The sequence below is a fragment of the Sapajus apella genome, unplaced genomic scaffold (assembly GCF_009761245.1).
Source record: "Sapajus apella isolate SASKATOON/1434 unplaced genomic scaffold, GSC_monkey_1.0 scaffold7, whole genome shotgun sequence".
Lineage (NCBI taxonomy): Eukaryota > Metazoa > Chordata > Mammalia > Primates > Cebidae > Sapajus > Sapajus apella.
The window spans coordinates 40,157,991-40,174,844 of NW_022436947.1; the positions used below are offsets into that span (position 1 = coordinate 40,157,991).

The following is a 16,854-nucleotide window of genomic DNA, read 5'->3' on the forward strand; positions in this document are numbered from 1 at the left end:
TAGCCCTGAGACCTCTTGGTAGAATTCTGGGGGCAGGTAGAGAGAAGTACCTCAAAATGAAACCCAGATAAAGAAATGAAATGTACATGAAGAAACTGGGCTCTAATTTTATCACTAGAACATTGAACAAAGCCTAACCAATCCCTGGACTGCTGTCTTATGTGACCTAATAAATCACTTTTACTGTTTAGGCTGGTTTGAGTTGGATTTTCTATCACATGCAACACAAAGTTTACTAAGTGATACAAAATTCTTCACATTTGCAACTCTAAGCACATCATTTTAAAAACACAACTTTGTTCATAATAGTAGTATAAACTAGATTTCTTTTTTTTTTTTTTTTTTTTGAGGCGGAATCTTGCTGTATTTTTAAGGCTGGAGTGCAGTAGCATGATCTCAGCTCACTCCAACCTCCGCCTCCTGGGTTCAAGCAATTCTCCTGCCTCAGCCTCCCAAGTAGCTGGGATTACAGGCATGTGCCACCATGCTCAGCCAATTTTTTTTTTTTTTTTTTTTTTGTATTTTTAGTAGAGATGGGGTTTCACTACATTGACCAGGGTAGTCTTGAACTCCTGACCTCAGGTGATCCACCTGCCTCGGCCTTCCAGAGTGCTAGGATTACAGGTGTGAACCACTTCACCCAACTGAATTCATTTTTTTAAAGGAATAATCTGATCCACCCTATTTCCACCAGTAGATATTCAATGTTAGATAATTTTGTAGGTAAAATTTGAATGCATGTTTCTAAGTTCAGATGAAATGACAACATACCACAGCTGTATCATAAATCCTTGTGTCTATTTCTTAATTTGCAGCAGCATTTAAGTGTAAGTGGGATGCCCAGATGAATGTGTTGAGGCTGGGAGAGGGAAGGAAGATATTGTTAATGGTGGTAGAGCATGAAGTCCAGTAGTTCCAGGCAAAAGCAGAGAGAGGAAAAGAGAAGGAAGCAGGAAAGGAGTCAAGGCTAGGTGGAGACATGAGATAAGGAGACAAAGTTGAAATCTGACAGGGAACTGTGATTTTTGCTACAGGCAAAAGATAGGTATTAGAGATTCTAAAATGAAGAAGGAGTGGGAAGGACCATTCCAATGTAGGAGGCAGGTCAAGGCTGAGAAGCTACTAAATTGCTACATGACCCTGAGCAAGTTATTTAACTTCTGTGAGCCTCGATTTCCTCATCCATAAAATGAGAATCATAACACTCACTACACGGGGTAATTGTGAGCATTACATGTGAATATAGCATAAGCCTCAAAATTAGAAGAGGATAGAAGGACGGGTCAAGGATGAGAAGGAAGAAAATTGTGGGCAGCCTATGGTAGCTCGATGTATGTTTCCTAGTTTGACTTTTGGCAAATTCTTTCCATCTTGTCAATGTCTTTCTCTTTTTTCAGCATCATTTCAACCTTTAACTTCCACCACCACCATCTCCCACTCCAAGTGACTCTGTTTCTCTCCATTTGTCACTTTCAAATAAATGATATTTTATAGAATAGGAATAATAACACCAGAATTAATATTTAAATAGTGTATTCTAGTTTATAAAATTGTTTCATATGCACAGTTTCATGTGGCCCACTGAGGAATATTATTTGATATATATACACACACATATATGTGCACATGTATATGCATGCGTGTGTATATATGCATATAAGTACATACATATGTATGTATTTCTGTATTTGAAGTAAAGTTCTTGCTTTGCCCTTCTAAAGAAGCTAAGTTTGTCAGCTGTTTTTAGTCTTGAGAAGGTTTTGATTTTCTTATATGGAAGGTCAATGACCTTGATTCATATTCTTATCCTGTCCCTCCATCCTCTTCTAATTTTGAGGTTTACGTTCTATCGACCAATTCTGTCTCTTTTAACAGAATTATGGGTCACACAGCAAGGAAAGAAGGTAACTAACATTTATTAAGCGCAAATTATGTGGCAGGCACTCTGCAAAGTCCTTTATATTCACATTTAATCCTCACAATTATCCTGTGTGGTGAGTATTATGATTCTCATTTTATGGATGAGGAAATCAAGGCTCATAGAAGTTAAATAACTTGCCCAGGGCCATGTAGCTATTTAGAAGCAGAGCTGGAGCCAGGAGTCCATGTTCTTTCTATTATAACAAATTACATTTCTAAGTTAATGTAGGAAAAAATTGTAGTTTTTAGAAAGTCTTCTGATTTCCCCTCACATGTTATTGTCAAAAATTGAGATGGCACATTGAAGTCAGAGTATATACTGCACTGACTGTCCAGTAGAATATACTGAACCACAAATGCAAGCCATAAATACATTTTGAAAAATCTTAGTAACAATATTATAAAATAAAAAGATACAGGTGAAGTTAATAATATGTTATATTTCATCAGCAATATCCAAATAATCATTTCAACATATAATCAGTATAAAAATTTCAATGAGATTCTTTATATTCTATTTTTTCATACTGAGTCTTTGAAATCCAGTATAAATGTTACACGCATAGCACAATTCACAGAAGCTCCATTTGAAGTGCTCAATAGCTCTATAGCCACTGGCTGTCATACTGCAGAGCGCAGGTGTATATTAGCCTTAATGGACCCAGTATTGCCTCACTTCCTTCCCTTGCCATGAAGGCTTCTTGGGGAGTCCTGTGTATTCTATGACTCATACTTCTTTGCATTTGTTTACTTACTGGAACATGCCTGGTTTCAGCCAGCGGCATGTCAGTTCAGTTAAGATGACACATTTTCTCCTGGCTTCCTAATTCTCCAGTTTTTGCTTTACTTAACCTCTGTGCTGCTCTTTGACCAATATTGATCACTCCCTCTGCCTCAAAACTCTTCCCTCTGGATTTCTGTGAATTCACTGCTTCTCCATGATTCTAGGTAGGCTCTTCCCCTCTTACACAGCAGCTGTAGCCCACACAGCCACCTTCTTTTTGCTCTTTTCTTCTCTGGGATTGCTAAACTTCACCCGTCATCTATACATTAAGGAAAACAAAATCAAATGCCCTCCAGACCTTCGTCATAAAATCACCTCTACATGTTCAGGTGCCAAAAATTCATTTGGATGCATATTTAAAGTATCATTTATAAAACTTCAACACCACAACACATACCACTTCGTACTGATCACCAGTAGGTTGAGGAAACATTTATTTTCTTTAAAAAAAAAAAAAAAGGTGCTGGCCAAGTGGGTTATAATTTATTTGTCTCATTAAGTAAATTGAAAAAATTAAGAAAAGGAAAGCCAGACAAAATACAACGGAAGTTAATTGATAAATAGAATAAAATTCCTTTTGTGGAATTGCATCTATCTTAAAGTAAAATAATGGCCATCCTTTTGAATTCTATATTTTCTAACTGTCAGTTTGACTACTCTCAGCAATACTGCCATCCAAGGAATGCGACGATAAATTCTGAATAACTATACTTATCAAATTTTTACTCTGACACGATATATTAGGCATGTGTTAAAAACTGCAGAGTGAAGAAAACAAATACACCAGAGTATTTATGGACCCTGTTGCACTATGTGTTAGTTTTCAGACTCGTTTAGTACAATGTATGCTTTTGCACAGGAAGCAAAGACCATTTTTCACATGAAGTTAAAAATAATAATTAAACAAATTTGCTATAGTTTTTCCCTTTTTCCGGTAAGTTTTCCTCCCATCTTTAATTCTACTTACTATCAATTCAAGCACTACTGCTGCTCATGTGGTACACTTTCTCTATATGAATTATAGTAAAAGAGCTGGGCCATCCTCATTTCCTCATATCCCATTAAGTATTTGCATTATAAATGTTCATTAAATAGATTTTTTTTTTTTGCTTGGGAGCTGCTATTCACAACCTCACTCCTTTTTGCCACTGTATCTCAGATTTACTATACGAAAGGGTTCTTAAAGCCAGATGTGAGTTTATTGGTATCCCAGTGTCTGCAGTCCATCTCTGATTTCTGAGGCCAACTTCAGAACATTTATTCAACTTTCTTTCCTGACTTTCCTGCTTTTGACTATCTACCCTCAGTTTACAGGCAGGTAAGTTTGGGATGGCTGCCACCATTTCTCCTTCATTCGCATCCTGACTCATAAAGTTGCCTAGAAAGAAGACACTAACACATACAAATGCTTGAGTGAATATAGTATAGTTGTAATGCAATAAACATCCTTGAATTTCTATGACATGACTGTTTCAGATGCTTGCTTTTCATGCTAATTGTCTTTCAATGCCCAGTTTTACATCTTTAGTAATAAAATCCTGGACAATGTGTTCTGCTAAGAGGCGCCCAGCCTAACCTTCATTGTTGGCTATCGTCATGTAACTAAGTCTGGCCAATCACATTTAAGCAGAAGTATGTATATGCCTATGGGAAATTTTTTTTCTTTTTTTCTTTTTTTCTTTTAGAGATGGAGTCTCGCTCTGTTGCCTAGGCCGGAGTGCAGTGGCACTTTCTTGGCTCACTGCAACCTCTGCCTCCCAGGTTCAAGCAATTCTCCTGCCTCAGCCTCCTGGGTAGCCAGGATTACAAGGACATACCATGACACTCGGCTAATTTTTGTATTTTTAGTACAGACAGGGTTTCACCATTTTAGTCAGGCTGGTTTTGAACTCTTGACCTCATGATCCACAGCCTTGGCCTCTCACAGTGCTGGGATTACAGATGTGAGCCACCACACTCAGCCACCTATGAGAAATTCTTAAAAGAAGACAGCTAGCACAGCCTTGAATGTTGACACAACAGGTAGAACTCTAGTCATCACCTAGACTTTTGAATTTGGAAAGCCCAAGCTAAGAATGACAGAGCAGAAAATGTGAGCCATGACAACATTGTTAAGTGGTCATAGGAGCCCTATACAGCCTACTTATGAATTCCTTTTGTTAGGAACAAATAAACTCTACCACCTTAAAACTAATTTTATTTTACTTTTCTTGTTAAATGAAGTCACATCTAAGTCTAACTGGTACACATACCACAAACTGTTTCCTGAAACCCAGAGGTGCCAGTTTTAAGCAGATAGATATGATTGATCCATACTTCCCAGGAGGATTCATAATCACAATGTTTTCAACACCTAAAATTTAGTCTCAAGTGTTATTTATTAGTGTTATGGTCTGTTGTGTACTTTGCAAAGGGCATGACTGAGTACTTGATTGTCTTTTCAAATGTGTAGGTTAAGTAACAGAATTGATTGGTGTTTTTCCTTCATTGCGCTATTGAGGAAATTCAGTGGTATGTCTTGGACATTCCTGGTGCTGACTGTTACATATTCTAAATGATTATCAGATCACAATCCCAGTAATTATTTAATAACCCTGTATCTCTTGTTGCTTTAGAGTAAAAAAATGTTACTTTATAGTACTATGATTTCTCATATATACAAAAATCTCTGATATACAAATAACACACACACATAAAGCATACACATTATTGCTATATTTTTAATAAAATACATGGAATCTAGCAATATTTGAGAACAATTCTAAAATCAAAATCATAAAGAAACCAATATATTAAAAATCCACGTAGAATTATTAAAGTAATTTTCTACAATCAGACGTTTTAAGACAATTTTCTCTAGTGTGAATATTTCTCCAATTTGCCTTTCATAGGTGTAACATATGAATGTTTAAAAGATGTTTTATACAGTGTTGAAATTTGCATTTTAGATTTCTTGTGTGATCAATTTATCATAGTTATGTCTACAACCATATATATGTTTTAAGTAATTCTTGAGAGACTTCAATAATCAATTCTTTCAGGTGACGTAAAAACAACTTAGGTCGTAGAACAATAGATGGAGATAATTCCTGTTTTAAAATAGAAGCAATTTTTGCATAGATATTTTGGAAGCTGACTTGGATCTTTTGCTTTATTCATTCTTTATTTTTAAAAATTTCAAATGTGGCAGGGCAAATATCACGTATCCATATGTTGATGACTTCTTACACATCACAAAATAGGGAACTATGCACATCAAAGCCAAAGTTACTGCCGGATTCAAATAATAAGTTACTACAGACCCGAGGCTTTTCAAAATTGAAGAAAACCCACTAAAAATTCTTTCCTGTGGCTTTCAAAGTTCTTATAACAAAATCTGCTTTGAAACATGCTGGGAGGACTAAAATACCACACACATAACCTGTTCAGAATTGTATACTGTGGGCAGATTACCAACTGCTGGGGGTCTATTCACTGGGAGTCATTATTGAATTTCTGTCATTAGATGGACATAATTTGGATAACAATATGCAGTACTGTGGTCCTTTTTACATTTGCATTACTAAAGCTGTTCATTTATTTGTAATAAGTGAGATGTTCTATATTCATTTAAATACTTAATACTGTTAATAAATGAAAATGGATTTCTAATTTACCAGATACATTTAAATTTCACTCATTTTTCATTTCATAGCAAGAACCTACTTTCAATTCTTGACCACCAGGGCATTGGTCATTCAAAGAAAATTACAAAAAGAAATGTGACATGTAAATTTATTAACTTTTTTTAATGCTTTGACATAATTTAATATTCACCCTTTAGACATAGCCATATATCCTTGTTCCTTAAAAGTAAAAGATGAGGTTGTCTGATATTTAATAAAACTTGCTGATATCCTCAAGTAGATCCAATCACATGCTAACATTCCCATGAAACACACTGGAAAGTAGTGTCTACTGACAAAAGATAAAATAGAACAAAAAGGCAGTGCTTCCATAACAGAACACCTTATGTGAGAGAATGGAAATCTTTTTTTCTATAAATTTGTTTGCTTTCAGTTAAGAGCTTGAGTACCATGGTGATTATATAATAGGAACATGTACCAAATTAGCTAGAATGCTTATTAGTTGTCCTTTTTCAATAAGTGTTGTTAGAGACTAGAAAAGGTTGATATAACTGAAAACTCACAGGAAAAATAAAATCTGTAAGAATCAACTAGAGAGCTAATATCTGCTGAATGCCTACTATGTGCTAGCCACTGGACTAGGCAATGACCTACATTTCTCATTTAAGTTACTCTTGTTGAAAATCGTGTGCCCACCAATTATCAGTGGAGACTCACTTTAATCTTTTAGGTGGCTCTAATGTGGCTATCGAGTCTCACGGCCTTACTCAAATGCAATTCCTTGATGAGAGAGTAATGGGATGATTATGAACTTTCCAAACAGTGGCAATAAAAGCCTGAAGACGTCTGCAGAGGGGACCTAGAGTACCTATTTTAGCTCATAGTCATTTAGTAATTTTTTTTCAATATATTACCTTCTTCATAGCAGCATAAACAAGTAACTGGTTCAAATCACCCTCATTTAGAGAACAAGGACCTTTGAGATCACTCAGTCCACAGTTTTCCAATTTTGCAAATAATTAAAGTAAGATACAGAGAGATCACAAGAATCACATAGCTGTCAGTTGTAGAGACAAGAGGAAAAACCAGCTTCCATGTTTTCCCTCTTGTCAATGCCCTGAAGTGCCACCAGTTACGTATAAACATTGATTTATTGACCTTAAATCTTCAGAAAGCCAGTGTAGCAGAAGTTAAGAGTCCAGACTCTGAAGCCAGGCTACCTAGGTCGAAATGCAACTGTTGCCACTGTGTGATCATGGGGAAGCTATTTAAACTCCCTATGAAGCAAGTGTCCCATCACATTGAACATAATAATAGTAAAAAAAAAAAAAAAAATTAGGGCTGGCCACAATGGCTCATCATGCCTATAATCTTAGCACTTTGGGAGGTCGAGGTGGGCAGATCACCTGAGGTCAGGAGGTTGAAACCAGTCTGGTCAACATGGTAAAACCCATCTCTACTAAAAATACAAAAATTAGCCGGGCTGTGGTTGTGCATGCCTGTAGTCTCAGTTACTCAGCAGACTGAGGTACGAGAATCGCTTGAACTGGGAGGTGGAAGTTGGAATGAGCCAAGATCGCACCACTGTCATTCTGGGTGAGAGAGTGAGACTTTCTCTCTCTCTTTCTCTCTCAAAAAAAAAAAAAAAAAAAAACAATTAGTTCTAGGTGGATAAAATGACTTTATATTTGTTGAACACTTAAAACTGTGCTTTCAGTGTAACCAGTTAGTTTTTTCCCCAGACTGGAGTGCAGTGACCACTTCAGGCTAGAGCTTCAACCTCCTGGGCTCAAGTGATCCTCCCACCTCAGCTTCCTAAGTAGCTCGAACCACAGGCACACACCAGTACTCCTCAACTTATTTTTAATTTTTGTAGTGACAAGGTCTCACTATGTTGTCCAGGCTAGTCTCAAACTCTTGGGATCAAGCAATCCTCCCACCTCAGTTTCCCAAAGTGCTGGGATTGAGCCACTATGCCTGGCCCCAGTTAGCTTTTAAATGATGTCTTCCTTTGTTCATTTACACAACAGCAATTTTGAGCTCCTATCATATACCAAGTATTGAGGACACAAGTATGAAGAATATGATCGCATCCTCTTCTTTCCTCAATGAACTTACAGTCAAATGGAAGATAAAAATATTTAATCAGACATTCAGATTACATGACGTTCTATGACAAGGAGGTAGAAAATGCTACTAGAATATCTAGGGGAAATACTTAACTCAAATTTGAGACTTCAGGAGCAATGTCCTACAGAAGGCACTTAGAAGTGTGAGCATTTTGAGGTGAGGCGCGGGAAGAGTGTTCTAGTTAGGGCCGGCAGTGAGCGTGAAGCCCAGCTGGAATGAATGTGGATCTGGAGAGACCAGCTGTGGAGTGTGAGAATGTAAAGAAAGGAGACAGAAGTGGCAAAGTCGACTCCAGAGAGGAGTTTATGAGCCACATGACAGAAATTACAATATTCAGAAAGAAATGGAGAGCTCCTGAAGGATTTAAATGGGAAATTAACACAAGATTTGCATTTTAGAAAACTCACACAGGCTAGAGTAGGAAAAAGGGGTTAGAAGTGGGTAAGATGGAGGCAAGGACACTCAAAAGCCAACTGGTAGTTTCAGGTGAGAAATGATGAATGACCACATAGCCTGAAGGTGTACACGGGAGCCTTGTTTTCTAATGGATCACATGTGATGGACAACAAGAGGATACCTGGGGTAGACCTAAGCCTTCCCTCAGTGAAGAGGACTCTGCTTAACTCTGCCATGTTGATTAGTTTTAAACTCCTGGGGATGCTCCTGGAAAGCTAGAGACAAAGTATCTGGACTCTGATACTTGAGATTAGATTCTGGCTCCTTTAATTCCTCAAGTATGTGATTTAGGGCAAATCCTCTTACAGCAAAGCACTATTATTATTATTTCATATTTAAAAAGGAGATAATAGTACCTATTTTATAGTGCTAAATGAAATAATACATTTAAAGATCTTTTTGAAATTTTTATTACTTTTCTATTTTTATTTAATTACAACAGCCATGCTAATCTCTGTATTGTTCAAATTTTCAGCAGTGTATGTGCTGCTGAAGCCAGCACTAGGTAAAGGTCTGTCCCTAGCATGTATTAAGCGTTCAGTAAAACCTAGGTCTTACATTAAATGTTTTAATTCATGTATGTATGTGTGTGTGTACGTGTATATATACACAACCTATCTATCCATCTATAACTATATAACTATAGTTTTCAGGAGGTCAAGTTTACAAAGCAGTGATCTTCATTTTCATTGAAAACCTTAGTATCTTCAGGTTACAAATCTACTAGTCCTTCAGAGTACAACAAAATGTCTTTTAGTATATAAAGAAATAAACACAAGAAATTTCACTCCAGATAACTCTCATAAAACAGGAGAATTTGCATTTTCAACTCTTCCCACATTCACATTCTATTTCCATCATAACCTCTTAAATATTTCCTTATATCTAAGATGTAGCTTGGTCTGTAAGATGAGAGACAAATAACTAAATATATTCTTACTCTTATTTTCCTTTCCTAATTGTAAAACATACATACATCCTGGAAATCTTCAGCAACTTCAGATGCTAACCAGTCTCCTTACCTCCAGTAACTTATAGCAGGATGCTATCCATCCATCATCCTTGACCATCCTTTCCACAACACAGACTTAAGCATGCCACTGTTGGCCAGCACATAGCCCTCCACTCCCATCATCTTACCAGTCCCTAAACATAAATTGTCTGTTAGCTTAACCCTCCCTTTGCTCATCCTCATGCCTAGAATGTCCTTCTTGAGAGTTTCTGAAATTTTTATAGAAAGTGTGGAGAAGCAAGTTTTTACAGATGCCAGGCCTAGGAAGCCAGCCCTACTTTTGTTAGTATTTCCTGAATCATAACAACAGAATTTTATGATAAAACCAACAGATGTATCAGTTACTGTGCAAAGCATGAGGGATAGATATAAAAAAGAGTTAACTGTTGCTTTCACATTGTCCATATTTGAAGGGGAGAAAGCAGATACATACATAAATGGAACAGTAGTTCATTTGTTTTTATGTGTATAAAATGGGAACCTTCCAACTATGCATTCACAAGGAAGGCAATATTCATAGGAAGGCATTATTTTTAAAGGCCATTAAAGTCTCTGTTTGAGATAAAAGCTAGCTAATTGATACTACAACCAATATCAGTCTCATCATTATTGTCAAAACTCTACAATGTGATATTTAACCTCACTGAGGGCTGGGAATAGGGGGTTCTGCACGTCAACTCATGTGAACATTTGACCATCTCCCCAAACTGCTATTTTCTCCAATTGTGAATTACCCTAAATAAGCACTGAACAAGAAATGTCCAGGCTGGGTGCAGTGGCTCACACCTGTAATCCCAGCACTTTGGGAGGCCGAAGCAGGTGGATCACGAGGTCAAGAGATCAAGACCATCCTGGCCAACATTGTGAAACCCCGTCTCCACTAAAAATACAAAAATTAGCTGGGCATGGTGGTTCATGCCTGTAGTCCCAGCTACTTGGGAGGCTGAGGCAGGAGAATCACTTGAACCAGGGAGTCAGAAGTTGCAGTGAGCCGAGATTGTGCCACTGCACTTGGGATCACACCACTCTACTCCAGCCTGGCTACAGAGCAAGACTTGGTCTCAAAAAAAAAAAAAAGAAAGAAAAGAAATGTACAAACACACAGAAACACTCACACACACATACACACACTTGGAAAATAAATAGAACTATGGATCTCAAATTATTAAAGCGCAGCTTCTAGATTTTTAAAATATGAGGCTTGCATGGTTAGTTCTACAGGTTTTCAAATTATCATTGTTTATAACCATAGTTATAAAGCTGGCTTCTTAAGAAAAGAACTAGACTACCACATTAGGATTGTTCACTTAGCTCAAGTTATACTATTATATTAATAGCTTTTATTCTAGGCTTCCCCTCCCTTGAGTTGAAACTGTGTAAGAAAAACTATATAAAGGAGCCTATATTTTGATGTTTTAAAACTTCATTAATTGCTATGTGATATCTCTTAAGGGAAGAAAAGTGTTTTTAAAAAGACCTAAGAAAGGTATACTCCCAAAAGCATAAATTATGTTGTAGCAATAATACACCTTGGAAACCTCTTTGTAAAAATATTAGTCATTCAAAGCAAATTGAGTTCAGTGCTAGTGGTACATTTTTCAGATATTATGCACCCTGTTTTCTTTTAATTACTGAAAGGTACAGGGCCACTTTTAAAAGCAAAATCTCTCCTGACATCTTAGCACAACCGATAAGGAAATGGTGCAGCTGGGATTTTAGCTGCTGGGACAGATGTTTGAGATGAGAATGGCGACTCCCTCATGCACCAAAGTCCTCATTTAGGCATGATGACGGTGAGTACTAGGATCTTAACAATTCATAGAGCTTAACAGATTTATATTCAGGCATGAGACTTCTGACAGGAGATGAAAGAACATGTTTTCACTCTAAAACCACAATCATGAGTTCTGGGTCTTTTCACATATTCAGAAGGCTGAGGCAGGTAAAGTAGAACTATAAAAGGAAAATTACTTGACGTGATGTTAAGAAGCAGTGCAGACTCTAGAGCCAAGCCAGGTGGGTTTGAATCCTGCTTTCACCTCTTCTCAACTACGTGGCCTGGGGTAAACTGCTGATCACCCACAGGCCTCAATTTTCCGGTACCTATCTCCAAAGATAGTAGTGACAATTTACATTTGGACAGCTCCTGGTCATATATGGTAAATGCCATAAATGTGTTTGATAGTCTTATTCTGAGGATTTGGTCATGGATAAGAATATGAGTAGCATGTAGACTCTTAGAAATATTTTCTGAAAGACCACATTTGTGAGAAATACTTACAGACAAAGAAGGTGATATGTATCTGAGGGGAGATGGTGAGATTGCTCAGGACACACAGGTTCCACTCCAATTCGTTCTTCTCTCTTTACATGATAAAGGGAAATCCTGACACATAAGAATAAGGTCTACCCTGTTCAGGAACACTGACAGTTATATGTATCACAAAATGAAATAATGGCAGGATTATGGTTACATAATGATACAAAGCCAAACCACAGCTGTCATTTGCACTTAGAGTTCTGAATTCAGAAGTGTCCTCATATGCTCCCTAAAGGGGTACTATAAGGGTAATGTTTCTCTCTCTCTCTCTCTTTTTCTCTCTCTCTTCTCTCTTTCTCTCTCTCTCTCCCACACACACACACACATGCACACACATGCACCTTTTGTCGTATAATAAACACAACACACTCTTTAGATGGAATTTGTAGAACACAGTCAAATGCAAAGATAAAGAAATAACTTACAATGCAGAAAAATCCGCTGTTAATATTTGGTGTATTTCTTTCCAAGCATTTTCTTCTGTATGCTTAGATTTAGAAAGCTGAAGAAAAGTTTTGGGTTTGGTATTTTCTCACTTGCATCAAATATTTACTTATATCTTTAAATTACCTTATAAATTATAATTTCAATAATTAAATGGTATGAAAATTCCAACATATACCATAATTAATTTAACTGTCCCTCCACTGAGATGTTTCAACTACATTTTCAAAATAGTTTGTTATTTAAACCAATAACATCAAAAATATCAGTGTGTAACTACCTTGCCCATCTTTATTTCAATTTCTATCAATTGACCACAAGAAAATTTTGCCAATACGATGGGTAAGATATAGCTTCTGCATTATTAATAATCAAATAGATGCAAATTAAAACAATAAACTTGAGTACTGTTTTTCCTATGTACATACAGTTTTAGTTTCCATGATGTAATTTCACTAAATGTCATACTTATTTTTCTTGTAATATCAAGAATATCTTCCTGTCCAAAGACCCATGGTTATCAGTGGCCCAACCTTAGTGCTATCAATGGTCAAAACCATCTTTGCCACCCTCTTCAGCCTCTGACACAGAAGCAAGACAAATGGGAATATATTTATAGCTACCAATTATGCACTAAGATTAGGAAGAGGGAAAGAAGAATTTTAGTGAAGTAAGCATAGGGATCAAAAGAAACATGCAATAAAATTGAAGACATAGTAAGTATATTAAAGCAAAATAACATCAAATGCAAATTCAGCTCCACAGACACTGGAGTAATTTCTTTTTCTCCGTTTCTTTTTCTCTGAGAACTTATTGCATAATAAGTGCTCAATAAATATTTATTGAAGAAACATTAAAATGTAATGCAAACAGAGAGCCTAGGCTGAGAGTGATCTTAGAATTGGTATTAATATTTGGCCAGAATTAACATTTTTCCTTTTGAATAGAAATAGCTTAGTTTTCTTCTCTTTTTGTGCTTGAATCTTCCAAAACACAGTTTTGGTGGCATGTAATTTCTATATAGTTATAATTATCTCTTTCTCTGTATATGAAAAAGCAGAAGTTCAACTGATTATACAACTGGTTCTCAAACTAATGGTGGTCCAGCATCATTAGCATCACCTAGGAACTTGCAGAAATACAACTGTGGGGGGCCCTACTCCAGATCTACGGAATTAGAAACTCTAAGGGTGAAACCCATCGATCTGTATGTTTAAAAAGTCCTACAGGTGATTCTGGTGATAAGATTTCAGAATCACTGATGTAATCCAGGGCTATTCTCCTTCCAACATACTACAAAGTCACACACACTGGTTTAGTCCATTATCTAGGATAATACCTGACACAGAGGAAAGATAGAGGTGAGGTAAGAAACTTATGGTTTGAGAGTCACCATTTCATTAGTATACAGATAGATTTTTTTCCATCCAGAAAAGGCAACCATGCATTAAAAAATCTCAACTTACAACACAGTAACATTACAGTGCCTGCCTTTTCACATTAAAAAATGACTGTTTTTAAAGATAAACATTGTAACATGTAATTATTTGTTTTATTGCCTTAGAAGATATTTAGAATTATAATTCTGTAGCCCATGGCTTTTTACAATAGAATTATTAAATAAAAGAAAGTATATGTGTATAATATTTAAACATTGCAAAGGCAAAGAAAAAAATACAAAATAGTAGGATTTCTTAGTAGTGTGGTTACTATTGATTATGAAGATGGTTGGAAGAAGCCATCCATATCAATTTGACTGCATAATATTCACATTAGTAGCCACACATAGAATCAGTGTCAGTTTTAATACTTGCAATATAATTACAATATTAGTTTTCTGTTCTCCCTGACAAAGCCATTTTTAGATTCCATCAACCAAATCCTCTGGGTTCCATGGAGACATGTGCTACATAAATACAAAGCATTATTTTTACTCATATCACATTATTGTGGAGATTGATAAATCGAGGAGCACTGTATCAAATATTAATAGTTTTTAAGCATTGAAAGCTGTTTTATAGCACAGTTAACAGCAACCTAGCAAACTGAAAATCAAGATAGAAGGTCATCTTTCATTTAATAGTTCTAAATTCCATCCCAGTTATTCTAGAGATAGATGTGTCTCTTTTTAAAAGACTAAGCTTATGCAAAGGCCTACAGCTGCTAAATTTAGGATTGATTTTAAAAATATCCAAAGCTAATGAAGCACCACCCTAATAGATGGGCTTTAGCAGATGTTCCAAGTATAGTTTTATATTAAAACCTAGCTCATTATCCAAATAGCAAGAAAGGAAACAAACTAAATGTGCCATGAAGAATGATCAAATACATCTTGCCTCACTGTAGCATGTTGGTAACAAATAACCTGCATCTTTTTTTTTTTTTTTTTTTTAAGATGGAGTCTTGCTCTATCATGCAGGCTGCAATGCAGTGGCACGATCTCAGCTTACTGAATCCCCTGCCTCCAGGTTCAAACAATTCTCCTGCCTCAGTCTCCTGAGTAGCTGGGACTACAGGTGTGTGCCACCACACCTGGCTAATTTTTTCTATATTTAGTAGAGACAGGGTTTCACCATTTTAGCCAGGATGATCTCCATCTCCTGACCTTGTGATCTGCCTGCCTCAGCCTCCCATAGTGCTGGGATTACAGGCATGAGCCACTGTGACCAGCCCAAATAACCTGCATCTTATTCCTCCTTAAAAGTGAGAGCCACTTTATACTGAGGATTGCTTTCTTAGTTGATGATGATTTTTTTTAGTTTTTTGTAAATGGTGGTTGGTAGTAGTCACATGTGTGGGTGTTCAGTCAAAGTTTTATACTACATTCTTTGTTTAGCACTCATATTGTTTTAGCTGAGTTATTGCTTGGAGTCTCAGTTTTCTCATACATGAAGTGGAAATTTTCTTGGCTAAGATTATTGTGAGCATTAAATTATACATACTATGAAATAACATTAAATATAAAATATTATAATTTTAGAAGCATCTGGTAGAGTATAAATATGCAATACAAGTTGCTATATTAAAACATAGTCTGCATTTAAGTAAATCACAATTTATATTTCAAATAAATTCCTTAAGCCTATTTTTACCCTGTTTTACTTGATGTTGTTATTTAGACATTCCTTCATGACAATTTAATCTGAGGTGAATATAACTGGGACATTAATTCATTCTTTAATTATTTTTGATTGTTAGTACTACAATTTGTTTTGTTGTCTATTAAGAGCTACCACTCACACAAACTGGGAATGGTTTGACAGTAGGTCTAGCGGATGTGAGTATATACTTGAATTTCAAAGTAAAAGATAATTCTATTTATTAGAAGTTATTAACCCTTCCCATTTTCAGGCTTTTGCAGAGAAAATACAGAATTACTACATTTAAAGGCTTTGTGGTCCAGCTAAAGTTATTTATATGCCTCAATGTTTTGTTAATGATTCCATAATATGCAAAGTTTTACCAACTATATATATATATATATATATATATATATATATTTTTAGAAATTTGAATTTAAATGCCAATAAAAGCATTTGTACATATCACATTTTACTAAAATACCAATGTAGGCATTTGGGAATATGCAGTTACATAGAAACTATACGTATTAACTTACTTTATGTAGATTACTTCCCACACATTGACTATTACATATAGATTGCATATTAAGGGTCTATTTATGGACCAGAAAGACAAAAATGTTTTCTCAAAATCGTCATAACCGTAATACAAGTATATTTAAGAAAACTGTAGAAATATAATGATTGGGCTCACAATGAGTCATGGATCTTTAGATTTTGCCATTTGGAAGGCAATTTAGAGTTGTCTAGCTCCATTTCTATATGGTAAAAGCACATTTTCTTCAGTATTCTCCTTGGAAATTGGTCATATAATAATACACAAGGTCAACTAGTAATAAAAAGAAGTATCATTTTTGCCCCAAAAAGGCAACTTAGAATTATCTAGTTCCATTTCTTTATGATAAAAATACGTTTTCTCTTTGGAAATTTGTCATCTAGTAATAAAAAAGGTATCATTTTTGAGCACTTTATATGTGCCAGGGACTGCATTAAATCTTTAACACACAGTGTCATCTTTAACCCTAATACTCACTTCATAAGGTAGGTACTATTACCATTCCCACTGAAGCTCTCAGAAA

At 35.9% G+C, this 16,854-nt stretch overlaps 1 protein-coding gene across 15 annotated transcripts in view; it reads right to left on the reverse strand.

Moving 5' to 3' along the window:
* Positions 1-16,854, reverse strand: part of MAGI2 (membrane associated guanylate kinase, WW and PDZ domain containing 2) — a 1,439,413-nt gene that overhangs the window by 1,288,854 nt on the left and 133,705 nt on the right. The window lies entirely within an intron of this gene.